General features: G+C 40.8%; 1 protein-coding gene across 1 annotated transcript in view; it reads right to left on the reverse strand.

The window, feature by feature from the left end:
• LOC131070695 (uncharacterized) overlaps window positions 1-21,770 on the reverse strand; it is a 75,708-nt gene that overhangs the window by 9,176 nt on the left and 44,762 nt on the right. The window lies entirely within an intron of this gene.

Consider the following 21,770-nt stretch of genomic DNA (forward strand, 5'->3'; position numbering starts at 1 on the left):
GAAGGTGTTAATTCGTCAAACAATAACACCTTTAACAATAACAACAATTCAGACAAGTCCAGATTTTGGACAAGGAACAAAAACATTGTTAATGACGGGGTAATCGATGCCAACAATGTGAAGTCTAAACAACCAGTGTTGACTTTATCAGGCAACCCACCATCCAATAATGATAAAAAAAGTGCTAATCAAGGCACTAACACTTATCAGTGAAATACCAACCAAGGAGCTTCAACGTCAAACAACAAGAATTACCAAGGCAATAACAACAACAACCAAGGGAACAATACAAACCAAAAAGGCAACACTAATACTTTCCCGTATCGACGAATATACACGCCATTAGGACAAACCTTAGAATCAACATTTCGAGAGCTATTGGCAAATAAAATCATCACATTGCCAGCCACAAGCAACTTTGAACCAAGTCAAACCACCCTAGTGGAATGACTCGCATTATTGTGATTTTCATCGAAACAAAGGGCATAACACAAATTATTGCATGAGGTTGAATAACATAGTTCAAGACATGATAGACAAGGGCGATTTAACGGTTGATGGTCATAAAACCAATAGTGACCATGAAGCTTTCAAAAATCCTCTTCCCAATTACGACAAAGGGGGAGCGTCATCGTCCAACAATACCAAAGGAGCTCGTATTAATCACATATACGAAAACACCATCAATCGCATATCGGCATATGACAATCAAGTAAATGTCATAAAAATCAAAGACAAGCAAGAACATGAGTCAATAAATGTGACCACAAGAGTGCAGAAATGTCTTGAAAGTAAACCCATCAACATCAACAAATCTCCCCAAAACTCACTATAACCTGGTCGACCAACTACGGAGAACACCCGCTCAGATATCTATACTTGAGTTACTCAAACTTTCGCCAAAACACAAGGATATCTTGGAGCAAGCACTTATTGAAACAACCATTCCAAATAATCTAGATATTGATCGATTTCAAGCCATGGTGGCCCATATGGCAGTGCCACACAACATATCTTTTTCTAAACATGATGATGTCTCCTTGAATTATCCGCATAAAAGCCCACTACATATCGAGGTCTTAGTCTATAGACATTGGGTAAAAAGAGTATTAATAGATGGAGGAGCTGGTCTCAATATATGTACTCTAAAACTTATCCATGCATTAGGCTTCTCTGAGCAATCTATTGATCCAAAAAAGAAAATCACCATCAAAGCCTATGATGATGAAGAGAGATCATCCGAAGGAACTGTAATATTACCCATTCAGGTAGGTCCTGTACAAAGAGACACCATGTGCCAAGTCTTGGACATAGACTTGACATACAATATACTATTGGGTCGTCCATGGATCCATGAAATACAAGCGGTGCCTTCCACGTACCATCAATGTATCAAGTTCCCCTATAACGGATAGGAAATTTCAATATCTGCAGATAATAACCCTTTTCAATATTGCAATGCTATGGGGGCAGCTCAAGATAGCCTAGTTCCGCACAATAGGGAGGCCCAAGCTTCCTCAACATCCAACAATCAAGAAGAACTCAAGTCTCTATCCATAGACTTCAAGCAAAAGATGAAAATAAAGGACCAAGGCATGGGGGAGTACTCTTTTGAACCCTTATGTCTATCTAAATTGCCAACGTCACCAAAATCTTATGGACAACCTTCCACATCAAAACATCAAGCAACACAACCCATCACCAAGTTTGACAGTAAATTTATCCAACTGGACATGCTAGTTGACGAATCAGAAGATAGACATCCTTAGTTGGCAATACAAGGATGAAGAAGTCAGAGCTGCTACCATAGAAGTGGCCGTACCAACAAAACAATATGGAAATGGGTTCTGGATCATGCAACGAATGGGATACAAAGGAAAAGGATCTATTGGCAAGTGCCAAGAAGGCATTATAGAACCCCTGCAACTTCCTTCACAATTTGCAAGAGACAAAACGGGACTTGGGTATGGCTAACATATCCCGCCTGTACAGAAGCAAAACCATCATCAAAAACCTCAGTGGAGAGAAAAGAAAAAATATAAGGAAGACTCATGGCAAGAAGCACTGCACCAAGCAGCAAAAAAGACAAGGAGCAAAAGCATCAAGAAAACGAGAAACGACAAGAAGAGCTCGCTATTCAAAAGGAGGAAGCTTCTTATAAAAAAGTACATCATGTGCAAGAACCTGATCAAACCAAGGTAGAGCCGCCACCTAAAGAAATTGCTACCCACAAAAGGGAAACAGTGTACGAACAAATTCAAAGAGTACAAGCAAGCACCGATCCCGAATCAGAACAAGCTACTAAATTGGTGTCAATCATAGTTTTAAAACTCATGGACTCGCCACGGACTCGCGAGTCCATGGGAGCCACGAGTCGACTCGCCAAGGACTCGCGAGTCCTGGTGAGTCCATCTGAAAGACTCGTGAATCTTTTGCAAGGACTTGCGCGAGTCTTTTGCATGGACTCGCGTGACCCAGAAAAAAAGTCATGCAAGCTTTAAAATTGAGTTTTAAAAAAAAAAATTGCCTTCATTTGGCATAACTAAGGGAGTGAAAAATAAAAGAAAAATAACACCCAACGCCTTTATAAAATAACAAAAGTAATTTTGGCCTCACGGAGTGCTGCCCCTCGACCCCGCCCTGTATCGCGACAAGGAGCGCGCAAGGGGCGCTACCCCCAAACCCCCGTCGAAAAATATAGGGGGAAATTGTGCCAATGGAAGTAGGGAAAATTTAACCTCTAAGTCTGATTAGGCTCCATATAAAAGCATAATTAGCATTGAAGATATCTTGGTATTATACATTTTAGAGTTGAAAGTTTGAAACTATGAGTATGTGACGTGTAATGTTTCAATTATGGCTCTTGTGTTCTCTAAATGCATTAATTTCTTTATGTTTTTTTGTAAAGTACGGTTTTTTTTTTGCTGAGTCTTTCACGAGTCCGAGTCCGAGTCCAAATTTTTGGTTTGCCGAGTCTATGGCGAGTCCGAGTTTTTCAACTATGGTGTCAATCATTAGTGATCTTTTCTCACCATACAACATACTTGTCAGATACAGTGAGATAACCTGGGACAATGATTCTGAAATCGATTCTGTTGAATGACCTTTCTGCCCCCTTATTTTCCTCCTTGTTGTTCGGGTACTATGTTCCTTCCTTGCTCTTCTCTTGTCACTTGACCTGTCTTCCTTCCATTTTTTGTTTGACCCTTGGTCGGCGTCCACATCTCCAATGTTCCTCTTCATTCCTGAAGAGTCATTTGGAATCTTCAACTTTATCTCCGAATCGTGCAACCACATACAAACGTGCGGCAACCTCCTATAGCATTCTTGTGCACAACATGACCCTACGTACTCCAGGTCCCATATCTTGTCAACTAACGGAGTGGGTCCCACCCCCTTATATCACCCGTCAATGTAATGGCCTCTGTACTGTTGGTACCATTTTACTTTCTCATTGTCAACTTTCAGTGGTCCCACAAGGTTAGGGATCACCCGGTATAATGAATTGGGTCCGGCTTCCGCTTCACCTGGCTGGGAGGCGATGATGAATAAATCTTTTGTTTTCAGCACCATTTTTAAATAGGGACCCAGGGTTGCCCCATACTCCTCCAAGTCCAGTTCTGCCTCTAGGTCTTCAAATTCGTCCTCTTTATTTGCACCCTTGGCTTTCCTTCGAGCTTCAGCTTCTTCATCAATATCGTATGCTACGTACCCTTCTTGAAGACCTTCATATGGGGCCCGCTTCTCCCAATGTCCTGAAACCTGCACCCATACCGCTGGCTCCCCAAAACACGTGTTTGCGAGGTGCTTGTGGTTCCTAAGAACTGCAACAGCTTCCACCTGCTTTGGCACAAGCCGCTCTTTCATGGCTACAAAAGGCTTTGCCCACTCTTCATCTCTCCGGTAGGGTTCTTTTACCATCGGGTCTTCTTCGACTTCCGTGCTCTGGCGAATGGTCTAATGCCCTTTGGTGACGTATCCCAACATGTTAATCCCGATCACAAGTTTGTTTTGTTCTTTGTAGATTTTCAGCTTCGAACCATTCACTGGGTCCCTGATTGGATTGTTATCCAGAGTTGATAGCTTTACCGCCCCGTTCTGGCTGACCTCTATGATCTTATAGGTTCCGAGCCAACGAACTTTACACTTCCCCGGTCGGAGTTTGTTCCGACCATTATACTTCAAAACCAACTGCCCCGGCCGGAAGTTGACCCGCCATAGTTGTTGGTCATGCCAGCACTTTCGTCATCATTGCACTACCTTCGTTGTCCATTGTGCCATATTCTTCTTTCGTCCAGTTTCATCAGACTGTCAAGCCTTGCACTCAAGCTTTCTTCATCACCAAGTCTATTATCCACCACCACTCGAAGGCTGGGTACGGTGTATTCGGCCGGTACCACTGCCTCCTGCCCATACATGAGCTGGAACGTGGTATGCCCCGTGGTGACCTTGTAGGTTGTGCGGTAAGCCCACAGTATGGCTGGTAGCCTTTCCTCCCAGTCTTCTTGCTCCACTCCACACGATTTGTAAATTATTGACACCAACACCTTGTTGGTTGCTTCTGCCTGTCCATTAGCTCGGGGGTAATACAAACTAGAGAGATTGAAATAGATTTTGGACTCTACGGTCATGGTACGAATCACTTGGTTGACAAAGTGCACTCCCTTGTCACTGGTGATTTGAAGGGGTATCCCATACCTCGTGACGATCTGTTCATACAAGAACCGTGTCGTACCCAGAGCCATGTTATCTGGCAAAGCCCTTGATTCGGCCCACTTGGTGAGGTATTTCGTAGCTACTACAATATATTTGCACCTGTGCATGCTACTTGGCTTCAAGGGTCCTACAAAGTCCAGACCCCACCGTTCGAATAGCTCTTGTGGTTGCGAAGGAAAGAGGGGCATGAAGTCCCTCTTGAATGGTTTTCCTGCCCATTGGCAAGTGTCACACCCAGCCACCCACTCTCGGGTGTCGGTGTGTAGAGTTGGCCACCACAGACCGGCTAGAAGTACTTTCCTGGCAGTTGCATCTGGCCCCATGTGTCCACCTGCCAACCCATCATGTGCTTCCTTCAACACGCTGGGAATTTCCTCCTCCATAACACATCTCCTCAGGATTTGGTCGAGGCCCATCTTATATATTAGGCCATTGATTAGCTGGAAAGTCTTACTCTTCAGTGCCAGCTTCCGTCCTTCCCCCAGGGACATCTTCCTTGGAAACGTGGAAGTAGAGAGGTACTGGCCGATCTTCTTGTACCACAATGGTAGTACTACAATCTGGAACAAGTGTGCATCTGGGAAGACTTCGTTCACCCCTTCGGTTGGTTCTCCCAATCTGATCCGTGATAGTTGGTCGGCTATCACATGGGACTTGCCTGGCCGCACAATAATGGTGAAGGTAAACTCTTGCAAGAGTAGTAGCCATCTACTTACCTGACCCTAGATAATTGGTTTATTTACCAGATACATTAGTGCTTGATGGTCCAGGTAAAACGCGAACGAAGTAGCCAACAGGTAGTGGCGAAACTTTTGTACAACATCCCGAGTGCCTCCCTCTCCGTTGTGTTGTAGTTTCGTTGAGCCCTTGACAAAAGTCAGTTGGCTAAGAAAACAGAATGGTCCAGTCCTTGCGTCCCTACTTGTGCGAGAGTAACACCAATCACAAAATTGGAGGCATCGACATGGACATGAAACTCCTTATTCCAGTCCGAATAAACCTGTATTGGTGCACTTACCAACCGATCTTTTAATTCATTGAAGGCTTCTTCCTGCTCTGTACCACATACGAACGGCTCTCCCTTCCTTGTCAGCTTATCTAGGGGCCAGGAGACTTGTGCAAAGCCTTTGATAAATCTCTGGTAGTAGCCAACATGTCCCAAAAATGACTTCACCCCTGTCACATTCGTTGGGTTCTCCATGTTGACAATCACTCCTATCTTATCCGAGTCGGTCTTCAGACCTTTACAGACAATGTGGCCCAGAAGCTTCCCTTGCGGTACCATAAACTTGCACTTCCTTGGGTTAAGAGCCAACCTAGCTTTCCGGCACCTCTCCATACATTCCCCTAGTGCCTTTAGATGGGTAACCTGATCACTGAAAATCGACCAGTCATCTAAGAATGCCCTGAAATTTCCTACGGACATTTGGTCAAAAATGTGTGAAATTATTCTCTGGAAGGTTGTCGGTGCATTACATATCCCGAAGGACATGCGATTGTAGGCGTACACCCCCTCCTCTACCACGAATGTGGTCTTTAGCTTATCTTCTTCCACAATACTTATCTGATTGTATCTCGAAAACCCATCCAGAAACGTGTATATCTCATGCCCAGCTACTTCTTTCAGAATGCTGTTAGTGAATGGGATTGGGAATGGATCTTTGATTGTTACTGCGTTTAGGTACCTGAAGTCCACGCATATCCTTATCTAATTAGCTTCCTTCTTGAGAGAAATGACTATTGGGGAAACCCAATCACTGGTTTCCACTTTGAATATGATCCCCACCTCCAACATTTTGTTGATTTCCTCATTCACCTTGGCCGCGTAGTTCTTGTTCATCCTGTACTCCTCCATATAGGTTGGGCTCCTGGTATGAGGGTTATGCGATGTACGCACAATTCCGGTGGTACCCCCTTCAAGTCCTTGTAGGTCCAGGCAAAGACGTCCTTGTATTCCAGAAATACCCTGAAAGCCGCCGCCTTTGGTACGAAGTTTCAGTCATCCCCTATGAGTATTACCTGCAGGTCCTCGTCCTTGCCTAGATTAACTTTTTCCACACCCCTTTCCTTGTACTTGATGGGTTTGTCTCGTTCAAACTGGTGGGCTGGCGTGTCATCCACTCATGCCATTCCCTCCTGGTACCTGTCATACTCCAGTGGAAATGACTGTTCTTCCATACCGCCAATTGATTCCCCAATCTCACATATTTGTAGTATGTGGCAATCCGGGTGGAAGACCTCGTAGTCCTCCATCTACCAATGGAAGAGTCCAGCCAGTGAACTAGTTCCATCCTTGGAGCATCCGTCCAGTTCCAATACTCCCTCTTCGTTGGGTTCCCTCCCTCCTCTGTCTCCTTCGGAACCCCACCCCCATCTATTTGAGTCCTCCGAGTCGGAGTCAGACGACGCAATCTCTTCCTTGACGAACTTATTCTTCAGGTCAATCACATACTTATGACCTTCACTCTCGATTAAGAGTGTATTCTTCTTCCAATTATGATTGGCTCTAGCCATGATCAGCCATCCCCTTCCCAAGAGGGCGTTGTACGCTTTTCTCTCTAGTGAGATGACTACGAAGTCCAGGAGGAATTGTTGTCTCAATCACCACCTTTTGGGCTATGAGAGTTCCGAGGGTGTAAGAGCCCAACTTGGCTCTCCTCTGCTGACTGTTTCTTTTGAATGCAGTAGATTTGAATTTGTTTGGTTTTTGAATGTTTATGGATTTTTTTGTGTTTTTTGGGTAATAATGAGCAATGATACAATACTGAAATAAACTCCTATGCTTAAAATAATACTGAAACAATAATATATTACTGCTGAAATTAATTTACGAGACTATCAAGGGAATGTTTGTTCTGTTTTATGGCCAATATGCCTAAAAAACAAATTCATTACAATGTAAGATAAAAACCTGATTTTTGCTGTCCCAGTAGATGAAAAAAATCTGCAAACTGCAAATTTTGATTTTTAAAATTTTTTTACTATTCACGCAGTACTGTAGCAGTCCGTACAGAGGCACTGTTCACGCGGCACTGTAGCAGTCCGTACGGCAGTACTGTAGCAATCCGTACAGTACTTGTTAATCACCAAAATTTCTTCAATAATTCTGCAATAATTTCTCATGAATTTATTCTTCAATTCTGCACAATTAGATGCAAATAAGACCTCTGAATGAAGTCTTCCTGAAACCAAATATCACTGAATATTTCATCAGCTCAGATGGTGAACATTGAAGCAACTACGTCCTCCAATGGTGGCTGAAAACCCTAGTCTCCAGAGCAAAAACCCTTTCAATTTCACAATGTCAAAATAAAAATAGCCATCCTCTTCTTTCCAAACTCAACACTATATATCCTTTTTTGCAAGTCGTACCCTAATCCTCTTAATTACAATTTTGCTTGTAATTTCATTTAATTTCACTTTGGGTGTCAAAAAACGATTTTAATCATTAAATGGGCATTTAATTTTAATATTTCAATAGTCTGGCTCAGATAATTTAATTAAAAACATGGCCCCGTCTAATGATGAGTTGACCCTCAAGTTAAGTGATTATAATATAAAGTCACTTTATAACTTTATTATTAAATCACTTAATAATAAATGCTAAGTCATTCAAACTTGTCTAACTCCACGAATATTTTGAATTTAGCTATGCCGTCTGAAACTGGAGCTCACTAGTTGACCACCCATATGACCGTGATGTCTGCTAAAAATAGCAGGGGTCCATCTCCAACTGCTAAAAATAGCCTGGCCAAGCCAAACTCAAAGCAAAACTCATCATAAACAAACTCTGGCAACCCAGAAGTGTACTCTGCTCTGTCCTCGGAAGATCTCCACGCCAAGGTGACCCTCTATCCAATCCTACTAGCCTACGAGGGTCTTTGATAGGCTAATCACAAGCTAGAGTGATGTCTCTAGCTAGAAGGGGACATCACAGAGGGGTTTGATGTCGTGCTGAACCGCATTGACGAGATGAAATGTCGATGGCCAGAGGGTACGCTTGCCCATACCTCTCCAAGTTTCTTCTGGTAGCACGTTGACTCCAGACCCGCCATCCACAATGGTGTTTGTGAGATTTTGTCCCATTATGTCCATCTCCACCACAGCAGGTTTCCGTCCAATACTTACCGTGAGCAGCATAGGGTCCACGGCCTCCGTACCAAGTTCCTTCACCAGGGTCGTACTATGCGGTTCTGTCATCGTCCGGTGTTCCTGGTTGATGGTAGTGTTGCCAACCTAAGTCACAGGATACGATGATTTTCATGGATGAGGTTTGAATTTAATCAAATTTCAAACTTCTATAAAAAAAACGAATTTAATCGAATTTCCTCTATAAAGCACTGCTATCCGCCTCTAAACACAACTCAACTGGTCGTGGGTATTCTTTGTATATGCTTTGTATCTATTCGGTCATGGGTGTCTGCAACTGCTGGGTCGCCCTCGGATTTTCTCCAACAAGGGTCGCTATTCTAATAATTTATTAGAAGTATACATATATTTAAAAATAAACAAAATTATAGAAGGCGAATTTTATCCGAATTTTTTTTCGAATTTTTCCCTTGTCGAATTTTATCCGAATTTCATGGTTGTCGAATTTGAATTCGAATTCGAACCTTGTGACTTAGTCGCCAGCTGCATTTGTCAGGGCCATCCTCAACTGTGGCAGGGTCTATAGAAGGTCGGATACCCGCACGAGTATGGTGGTCCGTAACATTTGCTTAATGATAGTTTTCTCTGATCCTGACCGGAGTGGGGTACTGGCAGTTGGGTGCGAGGCCCTCCGTTCTTCCGCCATTGCCCACTCAATATCTGCCCTGGCTTCCTGGAGTCTTTCCTTCTCCGTGCGAGGGTCAAGATACATGGCTTTCATGTTTTGCAATCTTGTGATTGCCAATACGCCTTCCCCTAGTTCTTTTACCTCCAGCATATTCACCCCTTTTTGCTTTGGACACTCTGTGTCCTCATGATTCCTCGGACCGCACCATTTGCACAGCAAACTTCTTGCGTCATCTCCATTTTGGCATTCCCGCGCAAAGTGAACCCATTCGTTGCATTTCCGGCATTGGATCATGGGTCGTCCCTTTGCATCGTATTGAATTCTACTCCTCAGAGTGTTAGTATTGGACCTATTGTTACCCCGTCGGTTGTTTCGGTACCTCTCCAGGAGAGGCATCAGAGTTTGTTGTCGGCTTCGGAGGTGTCCCTAGCGGTGTGACTTGGTCGGGTTGGGCATAGAACACTTGTGTGCTCTGTGCTTTTAGTTGTACGAGCATTCCTTAATGGAATGTCCCATTACTTGGCAGATGTCACAGAAAGCTTTATGAGGGCAACTCCCCTTAGTGTGCCCTTTTGTTTTGCAGTCGGTGCACCATATAGTTCCTTTCCTTCTTTGCCACCTTTGTTAGCCTTTAGTTCTTTCATCATCCTCATCATATCCCTTCAGAGTGCTTGCACCGTTTTGGACTCCCCATCATTGTCTTCATCTGTATTGTCACCATCGCTCACTCGACACTTCCCCCGACATGTCTTATTTTCACTTTTAATATCCATCGCACAGTTGTATGCTTCGTCATACAAGGGCAGAGGGACCACCTTCATCTTCCGTCTGAGAGACGGTACCAGTCCTTCCACAAACCATCTCTTCTTGAGGCCATCAACCAATTGGTTCTCCATTTTGTTGAGCAATTCCCTCAACTTTCTATTATATGCCCACACGCTTTTGCTTTTTCCCTGCTTGGTATTGTAAATTTCCGCCACAATTTCATTGTCATCCTGTAGGAGTTTGAACTCCTCTTGGAAAGCCTTCTTCAGACTGTTCCAGGACGTTTTATACTGGGCATCCAGATTCCGTATACCAATCAATGGCTATTCCTCGCAGAGTGGCTAGAAATGCCTTCAATTAGTAATCTCGGTCATCCTGGCCATTTGCTTCCCAAATGGTCACGCATGTCTTACAATGTCGTACAGGATTCGTCGCCCATGAATTTTGGAAGCTTTTGTTTCTCCAGGGTGTGTGCCATTGTTTTTGTCTGGAGGATTTTATGTAGCGCTCGAAAGTTACTATATGCTTGGAAGGTATTATGTGTCTGGAAGGTACTGTACACTCTTGACCTGGTTGGACCCCTATCCGCAGGGCTTTGGTCACCCTCGCTCCTATAGTCCCTCCTTCCCGAGGTTTCTGGATCTAACCCTCCTATTTTGGTTTCCTCTGACAAGGACAAATTCCTGATGCTGAATAATGTTGCTTCAAAAATATTGGTGATCGCTTTGTGTAGGTCCCATACCGCCTCCTCTCCTTGTTCAAAATATTATGACGGGCTGCTCTGCGACTCCGCTCCAGAGTCTTCTTCACTCGACGTCGAGTGTGGGGCCTGGTTGGCGAGATCTTCCTCCGCTACGTCCGGAAGTGGCAGGTTCTTGGCAACCTCCACCAACTCCTTCCACGTACACGGCCTTTGTCTCTCCCGACTATGACTCACACTCACACTCCGACTCTTGCTACATTTCTCAAGGCTCTTTCCCTTAGCATCGCTCCAAAACACATCACTCTTCGCTATATCCTCCACCCTCCTCCCCTGCTCTTCCTAGACTTAGCCCAACAATTCCAATCTGCTATCATAACCATGAGTTGTAGTGCCTCTTGCAGCTCAATCATTCTCTCCAAGAGAATGAAATAGGATACATATCTGGTATCAACAAGTTTCAAGAACTCCTTAGATAAACTCTTGAAGAGTGCATGTGAGGTTGGTAAACTCATGGATAAAACAGAGAGATCCTACACGTACCAACAATTCATGTAGCAAAACATTAATATATATCAAAGCATGAACAATAGTAACAGAACAATTATGACAGAATAATGATATCTTTATTGGATTCTCAAAATATGCCAGTACAATACCATCCCTATCGAGGTTCCATCTAAACCATATATAGACTTGACGGTTGGCCAAGTTGCCAACCGTCACTAACTACCAACTACCCCACGGGAACCTCTCGACAACTCAAACATAAACATAAACGCCTGTCCCAACTACACTAACATGTGTTATTGACCCCTAACATGGTGGTTGCAAATAAACATTTGCACATCTCTCACATCACTGACCACTCCTCTAATCCACTCAATCTTCCCCATGTTTGTTGACGTGTTTTTCATGCATGATCGAACACAAAATAAAGTATTGAATACACTATCCTCTCTTGAACAAAGACTTCTCAAATGTTGAACTATGTGATCACTTGAGATGACTCCAAGGTTTACAATACCAGTTCCGAACACAGAATAAAGTATTTAATACACTATCCTCTCTTGAACAAAGACTTCTCAAATGTTGAACTATGTGATCACTTGAGATGACTCCAAGGTAGGTCTACAATGTCAGTTCTGGACATGTTGGATAGCTTCAATGGTGTGATGTGTTTGTTGTACCTTCAAAGGGACTTACATAATTGTTAATGAAACTTCTCAAGCTCAAGGAATGGCCTTCTTTGAATGATGTTGCAATATCGCACTTTCCTACTACTACTAATGATCTTTTAATAAAAAAGTAAAAAAGGGAATAAGGTTTAGGAATGCTATGCTAACGCTAAGAATGCAAGACAATGGACAACTTCAAGTGAGCTCAACTAAGCTTTGCTTCGACATGCCATGAACATCTTCACAAGGCTAGTGCGATCTTCTAGGGATAGATTTATGATTTCATCAAGATGAAGCATATCAATGAAGGAGTAATAATTGAAGTTAAGCTTGGCTAAAATGAGTTTAGTCGACTACGCAAGATACTTCACCATCGACAAAATACTAGTAGTATGAACAATGTGAGCTTCACTATCAGTGATGCACATGCATCTTTCATTCATCTAAATACTTAAAGCAAATTCTATTCTATCATTTTTTTTCCTTTTTTAAATTTTAAGTTCTCTCATAAAAGGATGAAGAAACAAGCAAACACTCCAAAACACAATAAGTCACCAACACTTCAATGATGTTATTAATTTTGGCAGCATCGAGCAACAAATCTTCAAAACTATTCTAATAGATCATTTACAAATGAAATGTGAGTGGGGCTCATATAGTTCTCCCAAATACAATGAATGGCCAAGATTAAATCAAAATCAAGGGCCAAGATCTTGCCACATAAACCCTAATTAGAGTTTTTTACATCAAAACCTAATCTTATTGCAAATTATAAAATATCAGCCAATCGGAATATGACATCCATTTGGCATAAACATCGAGGAAAAATCCTCCTAATAAGAATGACACCACATGGGATCATAACAAACTATCTTCTAGAAGTTTGTTTCCCTTGTCATTTTCTTTTGTTGCAAATTCAACGAATCTGGACATCATGAATTCATTTTCAGTTATTGAGGCAGCAGGCACATTTTTCAACTGTTCTTCCATGAAACTTACTTCGTTTAAGGCAAAGGCAAAGGTTTTCTCCCATCCTAGCCCGAAATCTTTAGTCTTGCTAGCAAGCACCATGAATGAGTGTATGTCCTCCAATTGCTTCTCTGAAGGTGATCTGGCTGTTCCGAAGAATATGATCTTCCCTCTCTCGATCAGCTGATTGGCATCTATGTGGATTCCTTCATTCATCTCCTTCTCAAGTATAATTTCGGCTACCTCCACAATCTTATCATGTATTAAGTTTATTGCCTTGTCCACTTGGTTGCATCCACTGCTAATATCTTCAAAGATAACCTTCCTCATTCGGAGCAAGCTATACCACTATTGGAGATTGGGCGGCTGTCCATCTTCAATACTCCAACATTCACCAAAGCTTGCTTAGGTAATTCTTCATTGCTTGCAATCTCGACATAGTGCAATCTCGACATAGTGAAAACAAAAGTATCATAAGCTACCATGAGAATTTGAGTTCTTTCAAGAACACGTGTAACTTTATCAAATATCCTTACTAGCTCCTTTACGAATGCATTCGCCTTCTTGAAAATCTTGTTTATCCAACTATCCATCAAGTGAGTTGAAGTTCTGATATTTTCTAGGTTATCAACTGAGTCTGGAGGAAGCAACGATGGTGGCATAGCTGAAAGATCATGTTGCCTTAGCAGTTCCTTGAACTACTACGGGTAGTTCCTCGATGCACTCACTTCTTTCTCTAGTTTCTTGTTCTTCTCTACTTCCAACTTCAACATATCATCGATTGTCTTCACCGTATCATTCAAATCTTCCATTGCTTGTTCAATGGTGGGAGGACCTAAGTCAATAGTCTCCAAGTCATAATCCTCTGTTGTGATCTCATTTTCAGGCTTGTCTACTCTTGGAGTGCCAATTTGTATCAACCGGGATCCTATACTGTCCTTTGTTATCTTTGACATCTTAGTAGCTTTCTTCTTTGCTTTTGTAGACCATGCCTTTGGGATCAAATATGTGGAAAGCCTCATTGATGGCCGTCTCAGATAGGTAGGCAAGCACTTTGCCATCAAGTGCCACTATTGTTCTTGTGTTGACATCATAGTGTTTGGCACACTCAACAATCAACTCATTGCACTGTATAGCCGAAGGAAAGTCTGCTGCTCTTACTATCCTGCTCTCGATCATCATCTTTGAGAAGGCTTGGTTGTATATAAGGGGCCTTGAAACTTCTTCATGTCCATTTGTCCTAGGTTGGTGTCTCCTACATTGTTCCAAAATGATGCTATCTTGGATTCCAGCGCCTCTCCCTTTGAATCTTCCTTAATGAGGCTCTGGTGTACACCTGCTCTGGTCTTTGGGGCTGCCATGCTCTACCTGGAGAGTTGTCTGAGTTAGTTTCTAATTATGATATCAATGCTCACAAGCTGAAATTAATCACCTAAGTTAGCAATTTTGTTGCTTCAGGCTGATAATTCATTAAAATCTTCAATATTGATAAAACCTTGGGTTTTCGTACTAAAACCCTAGCTTGTAAAACCTGATCCTACTTGAACATAATCATCAAACAGCCATGAATTTTGCATTAAAACTTGGCAAATGATCATTTCAAGTGTTCTAAAGCATGATATAAAAAGATCTTATGACTAGAATTTCTCAAAAACTTAGCCCTGTAGCTGTATCAGCGAACTAAGGTCTGATTTTTCAATGAAAATGATCAAAACAGCTTGTTTCAGACCTGGAACTGAACTTATAATTTACTGGTAATTCTGATTTTGCCCTCAATCTGGAAAAATTGCCTTTGATTTCCCGCGAATTGACAAGGTTTATCAATCGAATGACCAAATTTGCTGCTCTTGGATCAAAATCGGTGTCCTATTTGATGATGAATTCGCTGATGGCTAGTTCGTTGAACCTTTGAATAGAATCGCTCTCTCTTTAAGGTAATTTACTTTGCAAATCGTATGTTGATCAAATGAAATGATCAACCTATCTTTCTAGATATTGGGAGGGATGCATCTCTTCATTTCCAGGCTGACTTGTCCTTTTCATTTAATGTTTTGCAAGTTTACATCTTCTAATGTGCAAAAGCCGACCTGATTTCTTTTGAAATTTTAAATTCAAAATGTCTACCTTACGTGGGTCCCTCCTCATATGTTGGCACTAAAACATATGTCTCCCTTTATCATGGATGTTGGGGATCACAAAAAAGAGTGATTGGGCTTTTGAAGCCTCGAAGGAAGTCCGCACCTTTGCATAATCAATAACAATGCCCGCGTGTGTAGTTGCGGATCTCACTAGGCAAAGGAAGAGCTAGATCGTGGTTTTGAATGAGCATTGACAACGCTTCAAGACTTGTTGATTGAATTGTCACTCAAATTGCTCCCTTCGCTTGCCTTGAATCAGGCTTCCATAGCCTATTAGAAATGCTCAAGCATGGTCAAGATTTTAACTAGGCAAAGGAAGTGCGAAAGGGTGGATCATGATTTTTGGGGGTCAAAGGAAGTTCGTGATTTTGACACCCCAAAGGAAGTGTGTGGATTTGGCACCCCAAAGGAAATGCCATCATGCAGGTCGAAGATTTTGGGGGTCAATGACAATGACATCAAATGCATCAACCTTGTTCGCTTAAGCTCAAGACCTTCCAAATCGCTGCAAAAACAACAAACAATCAACCTCGAGCAAGATTTGAAAGGTCTCCTACCTTGATCGGGCCTGAGGGCAAAGGAAGTGCTATCATAAGCTGATCAGACTTTCAAGGGGGCAAAGGAAGTGCCCAAGCTAGATCGTGGATTTGACCAGGCAAAGCGCTAGGTCGGGACTTGAGAGGGTAAAAGGAAATGACCTCAAGTTGGATCAGGGTTTCAAGGAGGCAAAGGAAATGCTCTCAAACCCTGATCGAGCTTTCAAGGGGTCAAAGGAAATGACCTCAAATGTTCAATTTCCCTCATTTAATTACCTTGCCCTAAGCCGCTTTATGATTGTTTAGACCTTAGCCTATCCTCCTTCCAAGAATTCACTCTTCTTTAACAATTTACCTTAATCAAACTCAGCACTTCATCTCTCATTTTGCAAGCCAGTGATGATGATCAAATGGAATGATCATCATGAATCGTTCATTTCAAAATTGTTGAGGAGTAAGTTGACTCAACCTTATCAAATCTAAAGGATCAGAGCGCTGCCACACCTATCTAAAACCTAAAACTAAAAGCAAAAGAGGGGTTCCCCATTTGTGATGGGGAGATGTGTGAAATCCAAGAGAATGAAATAGGATGCATGTCTCCTCTCAACAAGTTTCAAGAACTCCTTAGATAAACTTCTGAAGAGTGCATGTGAAGTGTGGTGGTTACAAATAAACATTTGAACATCGCTTGCATCATTGACCACTCCTCTAATCCACTCAATCTTCCCCATGTCCTTAAGTGCATTTTTCATGGCATGCACGCAACATGGAGTCCACCCAATATGTTTGTAGGCTTCCTCAACAAGTTTCCCCGCAACTTTGCACACGTGTTGCATATGTCACTACTTGGACCACATTCTGTGACCCAACCTCCTCAATAGCCTCCGTGAGGACCTCAAACTGAAAATCAGCATATTTGCAATGCCCTATACAATCAACTGCCTTCAGAAAGTATGGGCCCTCTGCAAATGTAACCATGATATTGATGAGTGTACGATGGTTAATGTCCATCCACCCATCCCTGACAAAGTTGCATCCAATCTCCAGCCAACATTCCTTCATCTTCTCCATCAAAACATTGATCTTAGAATAGTTTTAATCCAAAATCGTGGCCCTCAATTGGTCTCACATAGAGTCACATATGATGGTCCTCCCCTTGCCACCATAGATATCATCTCCCTATGATAAGGAGATCGAGTTACATGAAATGGGATGCTATTGGCAAAGAAGAACTTCCCAATGGAATCATATAACTCATCCTTTAGCTGAACATTGAACAAATTAGTCTTTGCAACTTGTGCTTCTACTTAACCTCTCCTACATGGGCCATGCCACTAGAAGTGGAAGAAGGTCCCGACACCAGTCCTACTCTTGTCCGCAAAGTTTGACTACAAGTTTGTAACTGGCTCTGCTGAACATGTGTCCTATGAGACAAAGTAGTAAGCATTGTAGCTGCAGTCTCATCAGGAACACCCCAAAGCTTGTTGGTCGCAACGCTATATTTGTTGTTTGCCGATTTTTCCAACAAAGTACATATGCCCACACCTTTTCCTTGAATAAAAAGGAGTGCATGTAAAGAACCCTGCTAGTTCTAACTCTCCTGTGATGCTATTACTGATTTTTTTTTTGTGTTTTCCAAAGGTTTTGAATAATTTTAAATAAAAAATAACAAGTATGCTAGGCAAGAAATGCACATTAAACTAAATAGATAAGTATGGATCAACTACAACTATATTAAGAGTCTGGTAACTGCTGCAAATAAATCTAATACAAATAACATACTCGGATGTCCTCGGTTTATTTTAAATAAAGAATTCTGGAGTTTGCAAGCCAAAACTGGGAAAATGACCAAACAAGGTGTACAAGTCTAGAATGCTAATTCTCCAAGCTAGAAAAGAGATGAAATAGCCTGAATATGCTAGGTGTTGAAGATGGGGCAACCAGAATGCAAAATGGTAAGGCGTTTCAGCCCTCCAGGTCAAACGGCCTTCTTCAGGTCCACACGTGCCAAGCAAAGGTTGTACGGCCAGCAAGGAGAAATAGTATGGCTGCTTTAATGAATGAAAATTGCTGCTAATAAGGGCGTCTAAACCAGAAAGCCCTTTCCTTATTGAAAAATCTGCAAATAACTGAATGAATAAACCTCTGATGAAGCACAGTAAGACTCCTGAATGAAGCCCTCTCAGTTGCAATAATTCAGCTGATCTTTCACTGCCTCAAAATCACAGATCCATGAAGAATTATCAATCTTCAATAGCAAACCTTCTTAAACCCTTGTCTCGGAAAATCAACAAAGCAAAAACCAAGCAATGTCAAATAATCAATAATGTTCATGATTTTGACTTGCTTTGCCTGATATCCCCCAAAAGGCACGAATTCCAAGAAAGTACGCCCAATTGCAATTTTAAATACATTAAAATGTATTTAACTTGCTTTTCCATAGTTATAAATCAACTTGGACGCACTTTATGATTTAAGTGATTTTAAATCACTTTATAACATTTAAGTGGCTTTTTAATTTTTATAAAGTCGCTTTATGACACTATAATATTCATATAAGTTAATTAAATAACTTAACCACTAAAATATTAATACCTCCCTAAATATTCAGTCTTTTGATGTGTCGTCTGAAGCTGGGGTCAAAACTGTATAACCCCCATGTGTCCAAATGCTCTAACTAAAAATAGCACCACTCCCAGATTGACTTACTATAAATAGTAAGTCCCACAACTAGCCCATATACTAACTGCAAAGGCCTGCAGCTGAACACAAGATTGAACTCAAGAAGTGGAACTGCCACTGAGAGACTCTATCCAAACATGTTAGCCTACGAGAGTCCAAATAATAGGCTAACCCATCAGTCACTGATACTGAGCAGAGTGGGGACATTACAGTGCATTAACTCTAGTAATCCTTCCATACCATTCTAGACCACAAAAGTTGCATTACCACTTCCTTGTGCCACCACCTATATCAGACATGCCTTGTATTTTTGTTGCAAATTTTTTGAGAGTAGACTTATGAACATAAGGACCTTTAGCATACTTTGCCAGGGTTGCGGATGGGCACTCTATACTAGCTGCTTCACTTGCCATGGAACTAGTTTAGGCTTCACGATCAACCCCATGGTCACCCCCCTCAACCTCAAGTTCATACTCTGATTCAGTTTTACTATGAGAATGAACCTTTAACTCATCCTCACTCATGTCATGAGAGCTCATTGTGACACTGCATTAAATAAGATAAATTCTATATGTGCCTAGTTTCAGCCTAGTTTATTAAATTATTATTTAAAAAATTTGAATCTTGATGAGAATACGAAAAAATGAGCTAATGTTACATTGAAATGAATGTATGAATATGCATTTGCTGGCGGCAGTGGAGGGACGGCAAGGGGACATCCCTCACCCCATCCCTGCATCTCAGAGACCATCCCTGTCTCGGAAATGCAAGGTTTTTTTTTTTGTTTGTTTTTTTTGGGGGGGAGGACACATCACTGGTATTTTAGCTATCGTTACTAATCTTTAGCGACTAGATCTGAGGTTTCTTAATCAATTTGACATCAATATTGATTGGATCTATTTACTGGTTGTTTAAATTAAACTCAGAGATTTATTTAAATATTCTACATATTGATATTGCTGATCCTTACAAATGAAGGGTTTGATTGCATATTGCTAGCATTCATTTTAAGATTGCTTTACACATCTTACTATTCCATAAAAATTACTTAGGGTTTGATTACATAGTTAAGAATTTCCTTTCAGCATTGGTTTTCAGTCATTTCCATAACCATAAAATACAAAAAATCGCATATATCTCCAACCTTTCTGATTGGGGGCATTACGTGAAACATGGAAGACCCTATTGAATGAATCCATCAGAAGTCACTTTTGGGTTCAGCTTATAGACAGTACTCAAAATAGTACCCATCAATACCACAGAAAATGTTTCTTCCCAAAGGAAATAGAGAATGGGCCAAGTCTAGATCATGCAATGCATGAAAGTAATGTGCTACCAGCTTCCCTATCAATGTCTATTGTTTTCATATCAAATAGGAAACCAAGATAACAGATATTTAAAAGATAAACCAGATCAAATATTTACAAGCTAAGAATACACAGAGAGAATTGTCAAGGTCGGTAAATATTAAAATAAGTAGATATTATTATACAATATAAGCAGGTTAAACTCCTGAATATCTAAAGAATTTTTCTTTTTGTTACATCCCACTTGTGCCCTAGTTGTTAATATGCAGTAATTACAACGTGATACATGTTTGCCCTAGTGCATTTATGATATACGTGCAAGATGTTTATCATGCCCTAGTTTTCATGATTAATTTGAACAAATGTGCCCTAGTTTTTCATGCTTTAATTGATGAATTTATAGTTAACAGTGTGACATAATGTTTTACCTTGTCAACGAATTATAAATTGTCAGATCAAGACAAGATTTGGATCTAACTGATTTTATTGGCCAAGTGTGTGCAGGAAATCGTCGTCCTCTGCGAAGGGAGGGAAAGTATCATCAGGTCGGGAGGTAAAGAGAAGAAAGAACTAATGTCGTCTGAAAACCCTAACCTAAGCCAGGTAAACTTATGTTGACCTTGTCAAACCTTGATAGTTATCGCGTTGGGTAACCCAAGATGGTCTATGTAGAGATTTTAGGGTTCATAACCCTAGGTTACGTTTGTGTTACAACTTACAAGGTAACTAGTTAATATTATTTTTTTAAGGAATTTTTAATTAATTACTATTTTAAATGCCTCAGAAGCTCATATTTAATCACACATAAATATTTATATAAGTATATATTCATATATGTGAATATGTGAATATATTATGCAAAATTATTGAAAGGTCAATTAACTTTAAAAAAAATAAAAGAAACAGTAAACCATGTTATTTCTTTTTAATTATTCAATAAACCATCCTATGGTCACTGAGGTATTAGTGACTTAAAAGAAAAGACTTTTAAACAAATATTTCACCCCCCTCCTTCTTGGCATAATTCATTGAACTCTCAATGATACTTGATAAATATATTTTATCGAGCAAATTAAAGTAAGCTTGTTTCAAAAAAAAAAAAACGTAATGTTTATAAATCAAATTTACCGCTTTACCTTGATATTTTTTTTTATCAAGCAAATGAAGATAAAGAGATTAAACGTGATACCTAAGACTTCATTATGATGGAATGCAAATTAAAAGAAGCTTCCGGGGAAAAGAAAGATTGTTGGGGGCGTGAATGCATCGAGTCTTCTTCAGGAAGCCAAAAACATGTAAATGGTGTGATCTGCTGGGGGCGGTTTTGGCAAATATGCCTGGTTTTAGGGTAAGGAAAATGAGAAATGTGTTTGGGGGAGGAATACAAAAGCGATTTTGGGGATAAAGGATGGATTCATATATGCTTTTCATTCGCGAAATAAGGGTTTTGGAGCTCTGCGAATTCCATTCCGGTTTGGTGTCTTAGAGCTGGAAGTTGCTATAGAGAACAGCGCTGGAAAGTATCTTCAAACATTATTCATCTTTAATAATCACCAGGTCATGATACCTTTCTCAACTCCAGCGAATTTGTTATTTTCTTTCTCCTCCTTCCTATTTAAGTTTGGAAATATGGTAAATGAAGGAAAGAAGTGAATACAGAATGATTTGCTATTACTAATTTGTTCTATCTGCACGAATTGTGACATGAATTTTTGATATTGCTTAAATAATGTCAAGGGTTATTCCCTTCAGCAGATTTAAAAGAGCATTTACGTTCTGTATCTGCTGAAATTTTCCTACCATTAAACCAGACTGTTTAACTGCCTTTGGGTATCTAGTAGGGTTTGAAATTTATGAAAAACAGTTCTCTTACCCACGTATATATATATATATATAAATTTTTTGTATTGCTGTTGATAATTTATACCAGTCAAGGTGTTTATATTCATCAGTTGTTATGAATTCTGGAACTGCAGTAGGGGTTGACCAAATTTTGTACCAA

Source organism: Cryptomeria japonica, chromosome 11 (assembly GCF_030272615.1).
Source record: "Cryptomeria japonica chromosome 11, Sugi_1.0, whole genome shotgun sequence".
NCBI classification, from domain to species: domain Eukaryota; kingdom Viridiplantae; phylum Streptophyta; class Pinopsida; order Cupressales; family Cupressaceae; genus Cryptomeria; species Cryptomeria japonica.